Here is an 18,958-nt window from a genome sequence, read left to right on the forward strand (position 1 = left end):
TTTGATTATTGCTTGCATTCATTCTATTGCCTGAAGTGCTTTTTGCGTGGAAACTACTGATAAAGCTACCCAAAATCATACTCAGTTACTATCATAAAGAACCTACTCCGTCTGCCTACATTATGCTGATCCTCCGTTGGCAAGACAAATGAAACGCCTAAGCCTGGTACGTCGTGTCGTAAAGAATTCAGCCTGAATGGGTGTCCAAACTTATTATTAGAAGCTCACAATATTATTATAAAATCAAATCCTTTCGAGTGAATCGCGGACGCCCACGCTGGATGTGTGAGGCGGGACGCGGCTTCACTGGGAGCAATGCGCTACTGAAAAACAATGGAGCAAAACAACATTTTAGAGAGGAGGTTCTGTAACATCAACTAAAACAAGTTTTAGAGTCCTATTGAGATCTATATTCCAAAATAATTATATTAATTTATTTATATTAACCGGCAGACAGTGGTGACTGAGTTTGTTGCGGCGCTTCTTCTCAGCACTTGCGAAATGTTGGTCTCGAAGCGCTGGTAGGGTAAAAAGATTATGAGACATGTAGTAATTGTAGAGGCTCCTTAAGAGCAACATATTTGACGATTTGTAAGAACTATTTAATAGTCTATACAAATAAGAATTAGAATATTTTTATTGATGTAATACACTGTTACATTTTAACTTTGTAACAAATAAAGAAATTTTGACTTTGACTTTGAATACTACACAAATTATCAGACTGAAATAATCTAGGTAGACCTACATTTTATTTCGATTAATGATGTAGACTTTGACGTGTTAAAGGAAGTTAGCAGATTTTGAAAGATATTTTTTGTCTTTCTGGCAGTATTTTTTAAAAGTCTATCTTGCAATAGTCTCGCTCGTTCGAACCGCTCTATCCTAAAACCCAGCTCAATCTACAAGTGCTATAACTTGCTAAGCTGGACACAGTCCTGACGGCATTAATAAAACGGTAATTCTACACTGCGTACGCGCAGGCTACACGCCGATTTGCCGTGTGTCTGTTGCTGACATTGTATACGAGAAGTACGTTAAAGTAGCCCGCTTTGAGATATAAAAATTGATGAAGAGTTCAAATATAATAAACCCACGATCGCGGATTTTCGTGAAATCAAATTTGACATTTCATAATTAGATGATAAAGTAGCTATACGTGGTGGCGTCTATTTATTGAAGCTTTTTGCACTTAAGTATTGTACAGTGGCGAACTAAATGCTAGGTGGCATTCTCTACCTATCTATTTAGGCATAAAATTGTTTGCGTTAGGTAAACATTCAAGCACATTAAAGATCATTAAGTGTGTCTTGTTAATAACTACCCTTTTTCATTTATCTGCAAGTATTTGAATTTTAGGAATACTGACAGTGATTGTGATGACAAACTTTATACAAGTTCCAAGATATGTATCAACATAATTTAGCCTTGTTTATGTCCTTGACTTTCCCGGGACCGCCATGCCTTGTATTGCGTTTTTATGCAGCCCATAAAGCCCACACTGTTTAAGTAACACCTCCCAGTTGGGCAGGATAAGTTATTTTTATACACAAATCAATGCAAGTAATGCGTGTGGCTGTCCATTCAGAGAACTTGTCAATGCAGGGCTGCCAGAAAATTAAGTCTCTGACGTATCACCCTTTACAAAGCCCTGCTATCATACTTTTGACATGGCTCTATTTGACTGAAAACTTGTTACGTACATTCAAAATTACGAGACATATTTGTATCTAAAATATAGGCATAGGTATTCGAAAATAACATTGTCCTTAATAAAATCTGTAAGTAATAACGCGTCAAAATAGATGTACATATTATGTACCTATATAGATACAATATTGTGATATACGATACCAGTATTTTTTATGTATAACAAGGCAGATATTTGACCGCAATCGCACCTGGTGTTAAGTGAGATGCAGTCTAGAATGGTAGGTACATAATTTATTCGTTGTATAATTTAGCAAGTAGCAACCCTAAACTTCTGACATGACAATCACGAGACATTTTTAGTGATTCGCAACATGCCCAAGCGTGGGCAGGATGAACTGGAGCGGGGCCCAATTAGCGACACATTCGTCTTTTCACTCACATTCTAAAAATAACTACTCAGATTTAGACATACTTACTGAAATGAAACTTCTGATGTTTATGTTAAGGTATTATTCAAAGTCAAATTCATGTAGCGAAATGTAAAAATCGTCTGATATAAAAAAAAACTTGATATAAAACATAGGACAATCAAACTGGCATAAAATATAAATTATTTATCTTTCTTTTTAACGAAATTATCAGCTGACATCGCACTTACTAATAGCTTTCTTTCATCAGTTTTTTGTCGGCCGTTTGGTGTAGTGGTTCGGAACGGACTACTATGCCGAGAGGTCCCTCCTTCGATTCTCGGCCGGGCAGAAATTGAAATGAATAATTTTAATTTCTGTGGTGGGTCTGGGTGTTACTATGTTTAATATGTATTTTTTTACAAAAAATATATTTAAGTATGTTTATATCCGTTGTCTAGTACCATTCTAGTACTCATAGTACAAGCTTTGCTTAGTTTACGACTATAAGGGTAGTGTAAAATGTCCAAGGATATTTATAAAAAAAAACAAATGGAATTATACGATATTTCTCTCTCTCTTTTTCAATGAGTTTCAATGATTATTAGAAGTAGAGACGAATTCAGTTTTTTTTACGAATCGTTATTAGCCGACAGTCGCCGAAAACAATAAAAACCTGCTGAACCGAGACTGATGGCTCGCCAACGTACAAGTTATCGCCAATTATGCGGATTTGTTCCGCCGCGACCTGCTCGAGCGCAGCTTTACTAGGGAGGAGTGCGGAGTCTTTTGGTTTTGCTTTAAAATACATCTTTTTACTTACATTTGAAAGCTTTGTCGTTTTAATTTTTATTGAGAATCCTACACTATAGCCGAGATTGACAAGCGAATGATGCCTTTTTTTTAATTTAGAGCAAAATTATGGTACTGATTTTGTCACTGTCAAGATGTCGGACTACTTAGTGGTATCTGCACTGAACTTGAACTGAACTTGAATTAGAAGTGAACAAAAATATTTATGCAACAAAAAACAGCTCACAAAAATTACATACGTAAAGATGAAACTTACTAATACTCGTAGGTAAGTCAAAAGTCACCAGAAACTCCGTTATTCCTACAAAAACTTTATGATTGAAAATTGTTTCCAGCCTCTGCCAATACGCTAGTTACGGTCCGCCTACGCAATATCGCCTGATAAGCCTTGCTTACTCTTGTTTTCAATTGCTCGGAAAACTGTAAAGTTTTACATGTCATTAAGTTACAACAACAATGTAAAAATTGTTAGAGGTCCACTAATAATAGTTTAGGATTTGCTTTACGTTAGATTTAATTAAAACTTTAATCTATCTTTACATTTTCTCACGAATTTTCTATCTCAGTGTCATTCGGATTATAATAACTGTTGGACTTTAGTAGAGCACTGACATAATCTATATAAATAAAAATGAATTGATGTTCGTTAGTCTGATTAAAACTCGAGAACGGCGGGGCCGATTGAGCTGATTTTGGTTTTAAAATGTTTGTCGTAGTCGCGTCTTTCCGTTCTANGGGCAGCACAGTTGTCAATGAATAGCAGAATTTTTTTTCGGTTTATCTTCATTTGTTTGTCAACTTTTTTCAACCAATCTTTAAATAATATCTTGGTCATCCAAGCCTTTGTATTATTGGCATAATCAACGGGTAGAGTCTTGACACCTTTAAAACATCTAGGTCGCTTTGATTTNCCAATACATAAAAATTGGTACAGGTATTGGTACAGATAGATGGCCGAGTGATTGCAAAAAGTGTAAAACTGGTTTTAATAATTTTATAAAGACAAAAGGCACCATGCGGATGTAAGACAAAAACGATCGATCACGAAGAAATTCAAACAACTGAATATTAAAGTGCTTGGAGTTCCATGGCAAACGAAGCCAAATTCATCCATTTTCAGCAATTGGTAATAAAAGATAGGAGTCCTTCAAATCTAAGGTTTTCACATAATAAAATATATTGTTATCTAATTAATAATGTAAAGTCAGTGGTAGTATTGTATTTTAAAATAGTTAATATTAATTAATTTATTTAATTCCTTTAAATTTAGAATAAATCTATGTCTACAATTTGGCTTTTGTACAGTTGTCGAATATACCTACTACTCCCCTCAGGTGTAATATGTGACCTACATTGGGGTACTCCAACTTGGCATGGTTAAGTATAAAATCGAAATTTATAACCCGGATCCAGGACAAAATAGTAGTATCATTTAATTTTGTTATGTTAGGTAAGCCATTTATTTTAGTAGTATTTAAGTCTACCAGCTACTAGCACCTTGGTGCCTATCTGCTGAAGAAAATTATCATCTCCGATTCGGTTGATGATAGTTGGGTCTCGGGTTAACCGGAGACGGCCCCGCGGCGCAGGCGGCGGCGGCGGAGCCGGCGGCTGCTGGGCTGGCCGGGGTTCACTCGCTGCTCAGCGGCTGCCGCTCGCTCACAATGCCCCCCTTGCGTTTAAAGTCTGATGAGTTGTAGACGTGCTGGGCTGGTATTACTGAATTATATTAGTCATAGATGATTTCGAGTGGTCTGATAAATCTGACCCAAACAAGAGATTCGTTTTGATTTCTTTCATGGAGTGTCACAAAGAAACCGCCAGCATCGCTCAAGGTTTTCATAATTCCTTACGGAATATTATTCCATTTGTGACATAGCTCATCAAATCATATTGAAGGCTCGGTGAAATCAGTTGCAATAAGGATGCGTACAGCAAACAGAAGCAGAATCAGATGTTCAGTTGTATTGCTGCCTTTGTTGAAGTAATTATTATGCGCAATTTTTAGCAAGTAAATAATGTTTCATCAAGTCTTTTTTATTTGTAGGTTGGAAATCCATTAATCAATATTTTCCAACCTGTTGCTAGATTCTTGTGAAAGTCTTTGAAAGGATTTGACTTGAAAAATACCCGGTATTTTCGTCTGATGTAGGTAATTATTGTATGCTCCATTAGTGATACTTCACAATAAAGATTTTTGTATTTGATAGGGTAACAAATTATAAATACCCCATGTATGTATATATATTGTATATTATTAGATTTATAATTATGTTATANCGTCGTAGTCCAGGGTAGGTCTAAACGGTGAGCAAATACGCGCGCGATATTGTTTTTCTGTGACAGACAAAATTCCACGCGGGCGAAGCCGCGGGCGGAAAGCTAGTGTTGAATAAAACCCACCATGCCTTACTAAAAAAGCGAGAGAGTTCAAAGTTTGTATCAAGTATGTAGTTCCATGCTTCTTTTCGTCGTCTTTTTTTTTTACAAATTATACATAATGACTGTAGGAAAAAAAAATTCTACACTCTCCGAGAGTTGTAATTTGGCTCACAGAGGTTAGTTAGTTGGGTGATGTAACTTTGTACTTTCCTAGATAGTTAGTACGGACTTTTAACTTATTAATTTAGAGCCAAACACGGCTCTAGCTTGACCGGTAGTGGTTACAAAACACTCATTAACAGCGGCTCGTTGAAAGAACAATGGCGGCGCGTGCGCAAGCGATACGGCTCGGTTCGCTGGCCCGGGTGACCGGGCCTTATGGTTGTGTCGGTGTAAGACGGTCTTTTGTTTTTACAATAATTAAATCTCACAAAACAAAACAATGATAAAGACTTGAATCATAGACTTTGACTCAAAATAACTATTATTGAAATTGCATAAGTTTGTAATAGGTACGCACGTTTAGTGGGTTTCTTCCCATTACACGTGTACTAATTGAAATTATATTACAAATAGGTAGTAACAAACTTGTAAACCACTTGCACTGTAAAACACATGATCGAAAAATCTCACTTAAAAACTGAGTCACTACAGAAAACAATAAAATACATTGATGAGTGAAGCTTAACTATATGTAGTTACTTAAGTAAGTAGCTACAGTATTAAACTTAATGTGCTGTTCTGTACACATTCTTACCATTAAAGTTCACTATAAATCCGCCTGTCTCTACCTACCAACGTACGGTTCAGGTGGGAATCTCGTTAATTGTCCTCCGTTAAAAGATAACGCGGTTCCTCTCATCCCTCAGTCCGCACGTTAGCATTCAGCGACGTTTATTTGTTAGAAGCAAGGATTAATCGGTTTAGAACGCATCGGTGAGGTAAAGAAAAAGCACTAAAGACGCTTCTAAGAGACTGCTTAGTGTGAAAGGAAAATATAACATAGCAGAGTTAGTTTTTTTTTTAATGTAACAGGAGGCAAACGAGCAGACGGATCACCTGATGGTAATCACTTACCATCAGGTGATCCGTCTGCTCGTTTGTCTATTGATTATGAGGTCATTATTCGTGCTTTATCATAACAATGGACGGACGATCACTCAGGCATATCAAGTTTGACTCTGTTTTGCTAATATTGTAGGTACTCTGATTTGTATGCAAAGATGAAGAGCCACTAATTCTGAGAGCTTAGTGTGAGTTTACATTAAACGTCATCACTAGTGAGCGCTTAAAAATGACATTAAATGTATGATGGATTGTACAGCGCCCCTAGCGGAACTTTCAAGAACTAAAATGTTCATATATTTTTTTTAACACGCTCACTAGTGAGGACGTTTGATTTAAACTCACACTCAGCCCTCTGGACAGTGAAGTGATCAGAAGTTTCTGTTTATTTCGAATTATGTCCCATATTTTTTTAAATTAAACTACAGCCATTTTATAGTATGTGTTTTTAACATGCATATACCTATAAGAAAAAGTTTTGCAAATGAGTGAGTTTCATAGTATTCAATTCAATATTTCACTTTCATGCTCAAAATACTCAATTACAGTCAAACCTGGATAAGCGAGAGTTCAAGGGAGCACAATCTCATTCTCGCTTATAGAGGTTTCTCACTAACCCGAGTTTCTCGCTAATGCAGGTACATGGGTGGCGTTTCTCTCTTATAGGGGTACGCAGCAATAACAAGTCACAGCAAGTACGAATGTAGTAAATATTTATTATGATAAAATTATGTGCATGATATGCACAACATATATTATGTACATAAGTATATATTTTTAAATGCTTACGAAAACAAAACAAAAATTCATGTACTATGTAATTCTATTTTATNCAATTATACCATAGGAAAGTCTCGAATACGCATAGGCGTAGTATGCCGTTAGGGCCGTCCCGAAATCTGTTACCCGCTTTAAATGATAAAGTGCATAAATGAATGACGATATTTTATTCAGTAAGTATTGAATGTGCCTATTCCAGTTCAAATGCGTATCAAGATGTATGCCCAATAGCTTGGCAGAGTTTACAGTGTCTAGTTTTATATTGTTGTAGTGATATAATATCTGTAGCGCTTTTTTCTGGTAGGGTTTAAATTGTATAAGTTTGGTTTTGCTCAGGTTAAGTTGTAGGTTATGTGAATCAAGCCAACCCATAATCCTATCCAGCACCGAATTTAGCTTGATTTCCAATTCTGCGGTGTTACTACAGGGAATTAGAACTGAGATGTCATCGGCAAACAAAACACATCCTTCGTTCAATATACTAGGGAGATTATTTATATAGATCAAGAACAGGAGACATCCCAGGACGCTGCCTTGAGGTATTGAGCCAGTAATAGGAACTGCATCCGATCTACAGTGGGTTATTTCTCCGGTTTCAAAGTTGGTGTTTTCTATTTCCACGTATTGAAAACGGTTGCTCAAATAAGATCTCAACCAGTCATGAGCTACTCCTCTGATTCCTGACTGGTATAATTTATTTAGAAGGATTTTATAGCATACTCTATCGTAGGCCTTGCTCATATCTAAGAGTAGACCTACTGCATATGTTTTTTTATCAATTGTGTCTACGATATTCTCTAGGTATTTATAAACGGCAAGACTAGTAGAGCGATTTTTTCTGAACCCCATCTGATTCTCATGTAGGATTCTAAATTTTTCATAAAAATCATACAGGCGATTCACCATAGCGGTTTCAAAAATTTTCGATGACGTAGGGAGTAATGCAATAGGCCGGTAGTTTGTGATGTCCGTTTCATCCCCCTTTTTGTGGATTGGCTTAACTATTGCTATTTTTAGAGCATCTGGTACAGTGCCCTGTGAGAAGGATTGGTTAATTAGCTTGGTATATGGGTAGGTGAGCAGTGTTTCGCATTTTTTTACCAAAGAGGTGGGGATCTCATCGATGCCGAAGGAAGTCTTATTTTTGAGGTTCTTTATTATATTGCTTATTTCTTTTGGTTGAACAGGGCTAAGGTAAAATGTGTTTTCTACTGTGTTGTTTGGTGTCTTTTCAACAATTTTTGCCGATTTTGTTTGGGAATTTCCAATGGACGCAAAGTAGTTGTTAAATGTGTTTGCTGTCAATTTAGGAACGCATTGAGTATTTTTGTCAGGCGCCTTAATCATTAGGTTCCTGTATCTTTGGGTATTTTTGTTAGTTTCACGGTTTATAATTTGCCACATAGATTTAGTTTTATTTTGTGAGTTTTGAAATCTATACCTATTACACATCTTTTTTGATTTATAGATAACTGCTTTTAGTATTTTACAATAGGTTTTATAGAATTGTTTTAAATTATCATTTTTTGTTCTTGATGTTATTAGTTTTAAGAATCTTTTGTTTCGGCATGATGTCTTTATTCCTGTAGTGAGGTGTTTCTGCCTGTGATTTATTTTGATTTTAATAAGTCTTTTTGGCATACAACTGTTCAAGGCCGCCTCCAAGGTATCATTGAAGGCATTATAATTTTGATTAATATCTTTATCCAGTGTAATTATACTGTCCCAATCGGTATTCATAAGTGCAGCCCTGAAACTGTTAATACTTTTCTCATTAAATATTCTTTTACAAACCAAAAATTGCTTTAAGTTTTGCGACATGAGAGGTGCTGAAAACAATATTCCTCTATGGTCCGAAAGGCCAAACTCGTGAACAGATGTTTTAGTGTCTCTAATTTTAAAATTAGTAAAAAGTAGGTCAATGCATGTAGAGCTACTTGGTGTAACTCTAGTGGGTTCTTTTATCTTTTGGTGAAAATTAAATGTTAGCATTAGATTTTTGAGTCTTATTTTATTTTTATTATTTGTCATAAAGTCCACGTTGAAGTCACCTCCTATAATAATATTTCTAGAGCCATCTCTTGTAGAGATGTGCTTTAGAAGTTTCTCTAGGCACATATAAAATACTTCGATTTCCCTCACACTATTCGGCCAATACAAATTAATTCCNTTAATGATCAAAAGGTTCTCTTTTGGTAACTCAATAGCACATACCTCGAAAATCATTTCTAATGACATAGAGGTTATATCTGTACGTTCATGGTAATGCAATGTCTTTTTTATTAATATGCACACGCCCCCACACTCATGTTGTTCTCGGCAGAACGATGAGCATATAATGTAGTTATCTAAATTTAGTAAATCTTTTTTGTCTTTGTTTAGCCAAGATTCAGTTATACATATGATGTGCAAATTTGAATTTTCCTGAGTAAGAGCATCTAAAAGATGGATTTTATTACAAATGCTTTGCATATTTTGGAACATAATATTTAAATTAGCTACGAAAGGAACAATTTTTAGATTGTTTTCCATTTGATGTGCCTACTCTATCACCTTTTACCGCATTTGGAGTTTTATGTACAGTTTGGGTGGGGGAAGGAGATAGGTTTGGGGGTAAGCAGGAGCGATTTTCTTGTAGATTGGTGGCTTCTTTATTTTCTGTCCTTGAAACTCGGGAGTTTGATTTACGGTCTTTGTGTGGTGGGGAGTAGGGATGTTGCGGATCCACTTTTTTTCACATCCACGGATGCGGATGCGGATGCGGATTTTAAGAGGCTCACATCCGCGGATGCGGATGCGGATGCGGATCTGTACAAAAAACTTAAGTGTTGGCTTAGTAGAGAAAGAAACACAGCCTTATTTATCATTTTTTATTTAATAATAAAGTAGAGAATGAATTACTTTTAGTAATTATTATATAACTTAATACAGTCAAACCTGGATAAGCGAGAGTTCAAGGGAGCACAATCTCATTCTCGCTTATAGAGGTTTCTCACTAACCCGAGTTTCTCGCTAATGCAGGTACATGGGTAGCGTTTCTCTCTTATAGGGGCACGCAGCAATAACAAGTCACAGCAAGTACGAATGTAGTACATGTATGTAAATATTTATTATGATAAAATTATGTGCATGATATGCACAACATATATTATGTACATAAGTATATATTTTTAAATGCTTACGAAAACAAAACAAAAATTCATGTACTATGTAATTTTATTTTATTTAGAACTTATTTGCACTCAAAAAAATCCGTCAATTTCGTTTGGGTGTCTGTTTTTGTATTTTGAATGTTTTTCTCTAACTCATAAATTTTGTCAAATATTGCTTGATCAACAACCGCCGCGTATTCAAAGTACTGATGCACCGTCTCCAACGCATTCAAAGCTAGCTTCATTGGAATGATCTTTATTTCTGTTTCCGGAATCTGTGCCTCGTCTTCACTGTCATTTCCAGCAATACAGGTGTTCACACAATTCTTAACGATATCGTCGTCGGTTAGTTCTCCAGCGGTAGTTACGTCGTCGTCAATTTGAACGAAATCGTCGAAGCTCGGCATTAACATATTGGATTCGTGAGACACAAGCTTAGTCCATTCCTCGTTGCTAGGTCCAATTTCAGCATCATTTTCCTCTGGCAGGCCTTGTTCATCTGTACTTTTCCAAAACCCAGCTTTCTTGAAGCAGTTTTTGACAGTAACGTCACTGACTAAGTACCATGCTTTTCTAGCAAATTTCATAGCTAGAAGTACGTTAATGTCAGGGCTACTGTTTTCTTCCAGACTCGTAAGAATATGTTTAACGACTTCTCTGCGATAAAAGCGTTTAAAAGTGTGAATGATGCCTTGATCTAATGGTTGAAGTTTACTAGTGGTGTTAGCAGGTAAAAACATTACTTTTACGTTTGCAAGTGTTGGTAAGTCCGTATGGCAGCACAGTTGTCAATGAATAGCAGATTTTTTTTTCGGTTTATCTTCATTTGTTTGTCAACTTTTTTCAACCAATCTTTAAATAATATCTTGGTCATCCAAGCCTTTGTATTATTGGCATAATCTTGACACCTTTAAAACATCTAGTTTGATTTCCCGATGATGAGAAGTGGGAGTTTGTCCGTACCACTCATGTTTACACACTGGAGAAGTGTAAGGCGTTCCTTGCTTTGTTTTCCTCCATGGCATTTTTCGCCTTTAAACGTAAATGTTTTATCCGGAAGGCACTTAAAAAACAAAGCAGTTTCATCCGCGTTGTAAATATCGTCTGGTTCATACCCTTCTAAAAGATTTGGCAGATCTTCAGTCCACTGATTGCACACACTTTGGTCCACAGATTTACTTTCGCCAGCTGCTTTTTTGAAAGCTATGTCATGACGCCTTTTAAAACCCTCTAACCAGCCGTTGCTAGCAGAAAAGTTCTGGATTCCCAGTTTTGTAGCAAACTCTTTTGATTTTTCTTTCAACAAAGGTCCATCTATGGGGATATTCTTATCGAGAGTTTGTTTTATCCATTCCAAAAGGCACTTTTCGATATTGGGAAATTCAGAAACTCTAGTCCTCTTAATATTTCCATGTCCATCAGAGCACTCAGACTTTATAGTCTTTTGATTTAATAATTTTATAATAGGTGGATTCTGGTAAATTAAACTCCCTCTGAATTTCATTTCGCGATTTTCCGGATTCAAATGCATTTACTATTTTAAGTTTATCACTTAATGACAGTACTTTAATTTTCCGTTTTGACATGATGCAGAACAGAACTTTCCTTCGCAATTGAAAACTATAAACTGAGTAAGTCTGACAAACAGGACGGTACACAGGCACACATGACCATTTGAAAAGAATGCGATAAAATAACAACAATAAAGTTATACTATTTAGTTCCACGAAATAGAATAGGAACAATATTGACGAGAATACAAAAACAATGGTAGGAAGTTCCACGAAAGTTAAGAATGAGTCATAAAATAGCAAATGTTAAATTTGTAAATAAAGCTCGACTGTCGCTTATAGAGGTATAGATAAGTAGCAGTCTCACTTACGGAGGTCTATGAGGGAAAAACGACTCTCTCTTACAGAGGTTTCTGTTTCTCGCTAATAGAGGTTTTGGGAGCTTAAAATGACGGGTCCTGGCTATTACTCTCACTTATAGAGTTTTCTCACTTATCCAGTTCTCACTTATCCAGGTTTGACTGTAATTGATTCACTCTTGCATAAAAACATAAAAAGCGGCCACTCAGAGCTCACACCACACTTAAAGAGTAGTAAAGACGAGTGCAATATGCAGTCGCCATCGTCTAGACTGGATCGATCGCTAATTAGCACAATAGAGTTAGTATCGATAATGAATCGGATCATTCGATTATGAATCGAGTCGCCTTTCCAAATTAGCCTATAAGTTATTCGTGCAATTAGACGTCTACAGACTGTTGGCGCTCGTTTGACGACTGGGTTCCATGGAGTCGCAAAAACTTGGATTTTTCTGAATTTTACTTATTTTTAAAGCACTATTTTTAGCTCTAAAAGTTACACCCTAATAACTTAAGAGAAATGATTGATTTATGGCCTTGTACGTATTATCCATAATTTATACTTATGTGAATTTTCATTCGTTTTTATAAAAGAAGCATAATATTATTCTCCGAGTTCGATTACAGTTCAATTTATGTATTATGTAATCATTTTTACAAGCACAATATGCATTATTAAATGAATCACTGCTTTTAAATTATGTATTTGGTTTGGTGCTTTGGAGGGTACGGTAAATCACTGATTGAGCAAGTCAAACGCCTTTTGTGAAAGTTTTGCTACCTAGGTACATAAAGAAAAAGAATGAAGCACCTTTTCAAAAGGCAATCTCCCAAAATCCAAGCACAGTAATAAAAAAAATCAACAAAACCTTCGACTCCACGCCCTCCTTGTCCGGAGACGGCCCCACCTGGATTTTCTTTTTCCCCATCGTCTGTCCGAAATGAAGTAGCCAGTCCATACGTTACCGGAAGTGGACAGGACGACTGAAATGGCGGCAGCGTCGCTTCCGCCCGCCCCCCTCGCGCTTTAATTAAAGGCAGTATAAGGCTTAACGCTACCTCTGAAAGGTGCTTGTCTCCAATTGAATGGGAAGGATTTTTTCAGTGAGTTAAAGAGGGTCTGAAAGTAAGGGTTGATTTTTTGGCGGCGCCCTTTGATCTGCTTCTAGGGTTTTGTTTTGTGTTTGTGATTAGGTTAAGAATCGGATTAAGGGTTTAGTGTACTTCAACTTTTAGAAGTTGATTAAAAATACATAGCATGGAATCATGTTCGTTCTATTGCTATTTGTTTTAATGAATGTTACTTATGTGTTGTATTAATAATTTTGTTTTTTGGTTTCAGGTAAGATGTCTTTTAAAAGTCAACTGCTTGGTAAGTCAAGACAACTTTAGGCATTTTCACGGCCAACGCAAGATAATTTTGATAATATATATTTCTACAAGATCTATTTCAGTCTATGGCTCTATAATTATTTATTAGTAACATAATAGACGTCAGATATTAATCGTACTTATAAAAATAATTGTTAATAATTGAAGTGGTAATTTATTACAACAAAAGTTAAATTTCTTGTTTAATACTCAATCAATTAATCTAGCATTAAAATACAGTCAAGAATCGATTCAAAGAAATCAATTTATTTATGAAACTGAAGAAAATGTCGTTCAATAAATTACGTCTCATCTCACTTAAAATATTAATAAAATATGGTTAATTTACACAAAAAATATAATCTACTCATATGCATAACTATTCTATGCTATAACTACGTTTATATTAAACTATAGTTTTCCATTTTAAGTCAAGTTAGTCGTCTCTCGAGTCATATAAGTGACAACTTCAACACTTTTAGGCGGCCATAATGTCTTACTTAGACCCGAACTCCTATAAAGGCCATTTTATGGTCAGTCAAAACACTTTATTGCGCTACGACAAAGATGTTCTTTATCGGCGCAAGCGCATAATGTGGCGATAACGAAAAATGGTCAAGTGGGTGTCGGAAAAGCAAACAGTGCTGTTCCGTAAATAGTTTAGTTTTAGTTTCTTGGTTAAATTAGTTTATCCAAGAAAGTTTATGACCGTTTTCACCATCAATCCCTATTTTTTAAGTAACCCCTATGAAAACAAAATTCCTTTTACGTTCAAAAATTTTAAGGTGCAATTTTTTCGTGTAAATACACCACTTTGTGTTTTTAAAGCCTTCAAAAATTTACTGATGTAGGTATTCATATTAGTACTAATTGTAAGTTCATAAACTACTCGAAAATTAATGTACCTATATCAAACTAATTTTTTCATTGACATCTTACCCCTTTGAAACGTTTTCGAATCTGTAACCATTTCAGAATTTCTCGAGGATCTCTAAAGCTCTCTGGTTCGATTTCTACATTCGCGCGTGCGTGGGCGCAGGTCGCGACCGGAAGCTGGACACTGTGCGCGGTGTCAGGTTAAAGCCCGCTTAGGATTGTGTTCCATTTCATGCGAAGTGAATGACGGCCGCTTAGCTTAGTGGATGGCGTACCGGACTACAATGCTAGATGTTGCGTGTTCGATTCCTACAAATGTTGTGCGTATGAATAAGCTTATTTCTTTATGTATTGGTTACGGATTTCGTAATTAGGTATCACCTACACATAAATTCTATTAGCTATAACACAAAAATAGTTTTTTCTTTGTCTGGCAAATACACACAGTTAAGTTTTGAATAAAATTGAAGGACTATGGAATTCATAATTTATTAACTTAACTTTTAAAGTTCAGTGTCTACATAATAAGTTTTATTAGATTGGGTGACATTTATCATCATCATCATCAACAGCCCTTTACAGTCCACTGCTGGACTATGAGCCTCCTCCACTATAGTGGAGGGTTTTGCCATAATCCCCATACTTGGCAGCTTTCCCCACGATTGAGTGACATTAGTGCAGCAAAAGCTATGTTCTAAAACGAGATCACTTTGTAGCCTATCTGACAGTGTACACCCCCCTTAAACCGATTAATTTTCTCCCATCAACTCCATATCTCACGTTGATTAACATATTGTCTACTTTTTACTATGTTCATAACGTTTCAAATAAATATCTACTTTGTTGTGACAGTTTCATTATAATATACTCCTGGGCAATGTTCGAACCGTGGAATTTAAAACAGTTTTCGGTCGTTGTCGACATATACTAATAATGTATGTTATTTTTATGTTAAAGTCCGACTTTGAATATGAAATTATGTCAATTTGCGACGTTTAATATGAATTTATGTATTTATTTGGGAGTTCTGTTGGGTATTATGTTTTAAAGTGTCAATATTATTAGATTGGGAATCGTGAGTTTTATATTAAACTGTGGTTTAATAAACTCTAGTAAGAATTACGTTTGTAATACGTTTGACAGCTGCGTAAATAACTTTCCTATAAATATTTCTATCCAATTAAGCATTGCGTCTGATGTTTGTCTAATTAATCGTTAATTATCTGATAATTAATCGTTAATAATAGGTACAAATGTAGTAGATCAAACATTCGTGCAACTTACATTGTTTCTGCTGCTTTATTTATTATTGAGTAAGTACTTTTAATTTTAAAAGTGAATAGTAGTCGATTTTTAATTTAAGTTATTGGCAGAATCGATTATAAAAATGCGATTTACTATAAAAGTATTTAATTGAACCTGTAGCAAACGCACCACGATTAAAAGGCGATTGGTGGCTTCCTGCTACACCTGGATCAAACCGTAGAAGGCTTGCCGGTAAAAAGGGATCGATGTTCTGTACGAGCAGTACGCAATGACAAAATACTATGCACTCACGTACCTTGAGCAGATCGTTGACAGTTCCACCTCGAGTATGGGCAGCAGCAGTTGGGAATTCCTTCGGTTTCTAGCACATTTGGGCGTGTAGATGATGAGGTAAGTTGAGATCACATGGGAGGATGACTAGCACACGCGTCGACGGGCCCGTTGGATACGAACAGAATAGATGTGACCGGTGCGGCCTCCAAAGCGTGACTGCCCTCAAGTTGTCAATAAAAATCCAACTCGAAGGACGGAGCGCATAAGCAGCCTAGTTTGACTGCGTTTTGTCACTACATTGATACTTATGCAGAGACATCGATACCCGCGATTATTATGAAAGTTAAACGAAAAGTTACGATGACGGAACAGAACCCATTGCTGTAAAGCCTTTATCGGCCGGCACATTGACGGACAATAGCGCATTATGACGTCACTACGCGTGTCGGCTTATCAGCGACATGCAGTCGTGAACTCGTGACGTCATCATGTCGCTGTGATTGCGCTCTGTTCTGGGATTCTGTGGACATATTTATATTAAGTAGTACCAGGGCTTATACAAGGTACAGCTTCTCTTCCAAGCTGTCGTTGTCAATACGTTCCTGTCTGAAAAGTCGGCCTTGTAGTTTTGAACCTCCTGGAGGTACTGCACTTGATTGACATTGGTATCATCATCATCATCATCATCATCATCATCTCAGCCATAGCTGCCACTGCTGAACATTGGTATAATATTTTATTTTATTTATTTTATTTTACTTTATTCGGAAAACAAACAGCGTTAATTGACTTATTAACTATCTGAATATAAAGCTTTACACCAATTATATGTTTTCGCATACAATAACTGAAATAATGTTTACTAATATACTTAAATATACTTAATGTTTACTAATATAATTGTGACTAAATAACTACTTATGTCTGTCTGGTGCCTGGATGCGAGCGGCGCAGGACCGTTCTTTGTGGAAATTCTTGGGAGGCCTTTGTCCATCAGTGGACGTCTTTCGGCTGAAACGAACGAACTACTTATTGTAAAGAGCTTTTTGGTGTGATTAGAGCTTACTTAATTAAACGTCTCCCATTGACCTCATGAAGTATGGCACACGATAATCTGCATGAAATACTGAAGGCGATTAAGCTATACATGCTTCTTAAAAAAATATGTAATCAAATGTATTTTCAATTAATTCTGATAGCTGTTGAAAATAAGATATTTTGAGAAAATGCTTCTGTAATCGATAGACAGTGGCAAGGAACAAACATAAGTATAGATAGTATTTTTTGTTATTGCCTTCACTCACCCAAGTCGCCAATCTTCCCAACTCCCAAGGGCCACTCCAAATTATCCATTTATACGTGCCCTAATGAGATTTCTGCGTCCTAATTACTAGCCATCCATTGCGCGGCCTCAGAGGCCCCTGACATGTGTATTATCCTGTCAACACGCAATAGATATCTACTAATGTGGATATGTCATGTCATCTATTGGTTCGTGATTGGAGTAGGTACGATAATAATGTGTCGAGGACGCTATAATATGTATAATATCGGATCGGGTTAAACTATAGTATATGCTTTATCAATCTCTCAATTAACTTTACCTTTAATTAAAATAGGCTGCAGCATCGTAGCCGAAACGTCAAGCCGTGAGTACATAATGTAACTCATTAATAAACGTCGCGTTAAGACCCGTGTCCTACTATTTTAATTTAACTGGATAACTGGATAACATAAACAGAAATATCATGTTAAACACAGGAGCATAATCATTATTTATTCAAATGCAAAATCATGTTTGAGACTATGGTATTACTGTGTATGCAAAAGAAGGTTCATTTGTGAAAATACAATGCTATCTTGCGTAGAAGAAACTATAACTTTTTAAATGCAGGAGATTCTTAAAGAGTTTCCATAGTTTTCTACTAAGAAAAGGATCATGATGATGATATACGCGATCTTCAAAAGAGATCATTATGTGTATAATTCATATCCAACATCATGTCGTGTGACGTACCAAGGCTTTATGGTATCAAGGAGCGTTTACGCAGTCCACTGGTCATGACAGAAATATGTATGGTACAAACTATGGGATTTAAGCGGACAGACTCTTACAGTATTTTTCCTGTAAAGACAAAACTTTATTAGGTATTTTATTTTTTCCCCTCTTAGAGGAGCTCATCAAAAGCACAAAAATACGCAGGACATTACATTTTATAATGACAGGTTTTTATACAATCTTCTTTCATTTTGGTCTTGTTGGAAATTTCGTTTTAGGATACTTCGTTCTCGTTCATTATTAAAATATGGTTAATGTTGCTGTTTATTTAGATTTTAGAGTGAGTCAAACAAACAGCGACCGAGAAAATGGAGATAGCCCTTTGTGAAAACAATGGTGAAAGCTGATAACGATTCTGCTAATATTGTTGTCGATTTATTACATTGCATTGTCTAAACTTAGAACGTCTGTTGGTTGGTTTATTTTTGAAATTTATTACTTTAGCACTGTTTAGTGTCGGAAAGTCTCGCACTAGGTGAACCGACGACCAGGTGAAGATCATGGGAAATACCTGGATGCGGTCGTTGTGGAAATCCTTGGGGGAGGCCTTTGTCTAGAAAATGGACGCCATTTTGCTGGAACGAAAGAACGAATAATATTTGCTCCGCTTCAGCTCATGACTTAGGCCACGCGCCAAGTCGGAGACAATTGGCACGTCACCGGCAGAGCGCGCCGCTCCGACCACAAATCACCGCCTCTGGTCAAGCCCCGGCTGCTTGTGCGACTCCGGGACTGAGGTGTCGCTGTCTTGTGTACTGCATAAAGGATCTAGGAGGTTTTAGGGTGATTCGATGCTATCTAGACTCATAAAGTCTAAAACTATAATGCCCGTTTTCACCAACAATCCCTAATTTTTAAGTGACCCCTTTGAATACAAAATTCCTGGTAACACATACCATAGGAGTCACTTGAAAAATTGGGATTGATGGTGAAAACGGGCATAAGTCAATCAAATAAAGTTTCGTAGATTAAGTTCGGAATTAAGACATTT

Source organism: Ostrinia furnacalis, unplaced genomic scaffold (assembly GCF_004193835.3).
Source record: "Ostrinia furnacalis isolate ACB-3 unplaced genomic scaffold, ASM419383v2 OfSCF1067, whole genome shotgun sequence".
NCBI classification, from domain to species: Eukaryota; Metazoa; Arthropoda; class Insecta; order Lepidoptera; family Crambidae; genus Ostrinia; species Ostrinia furnacalis.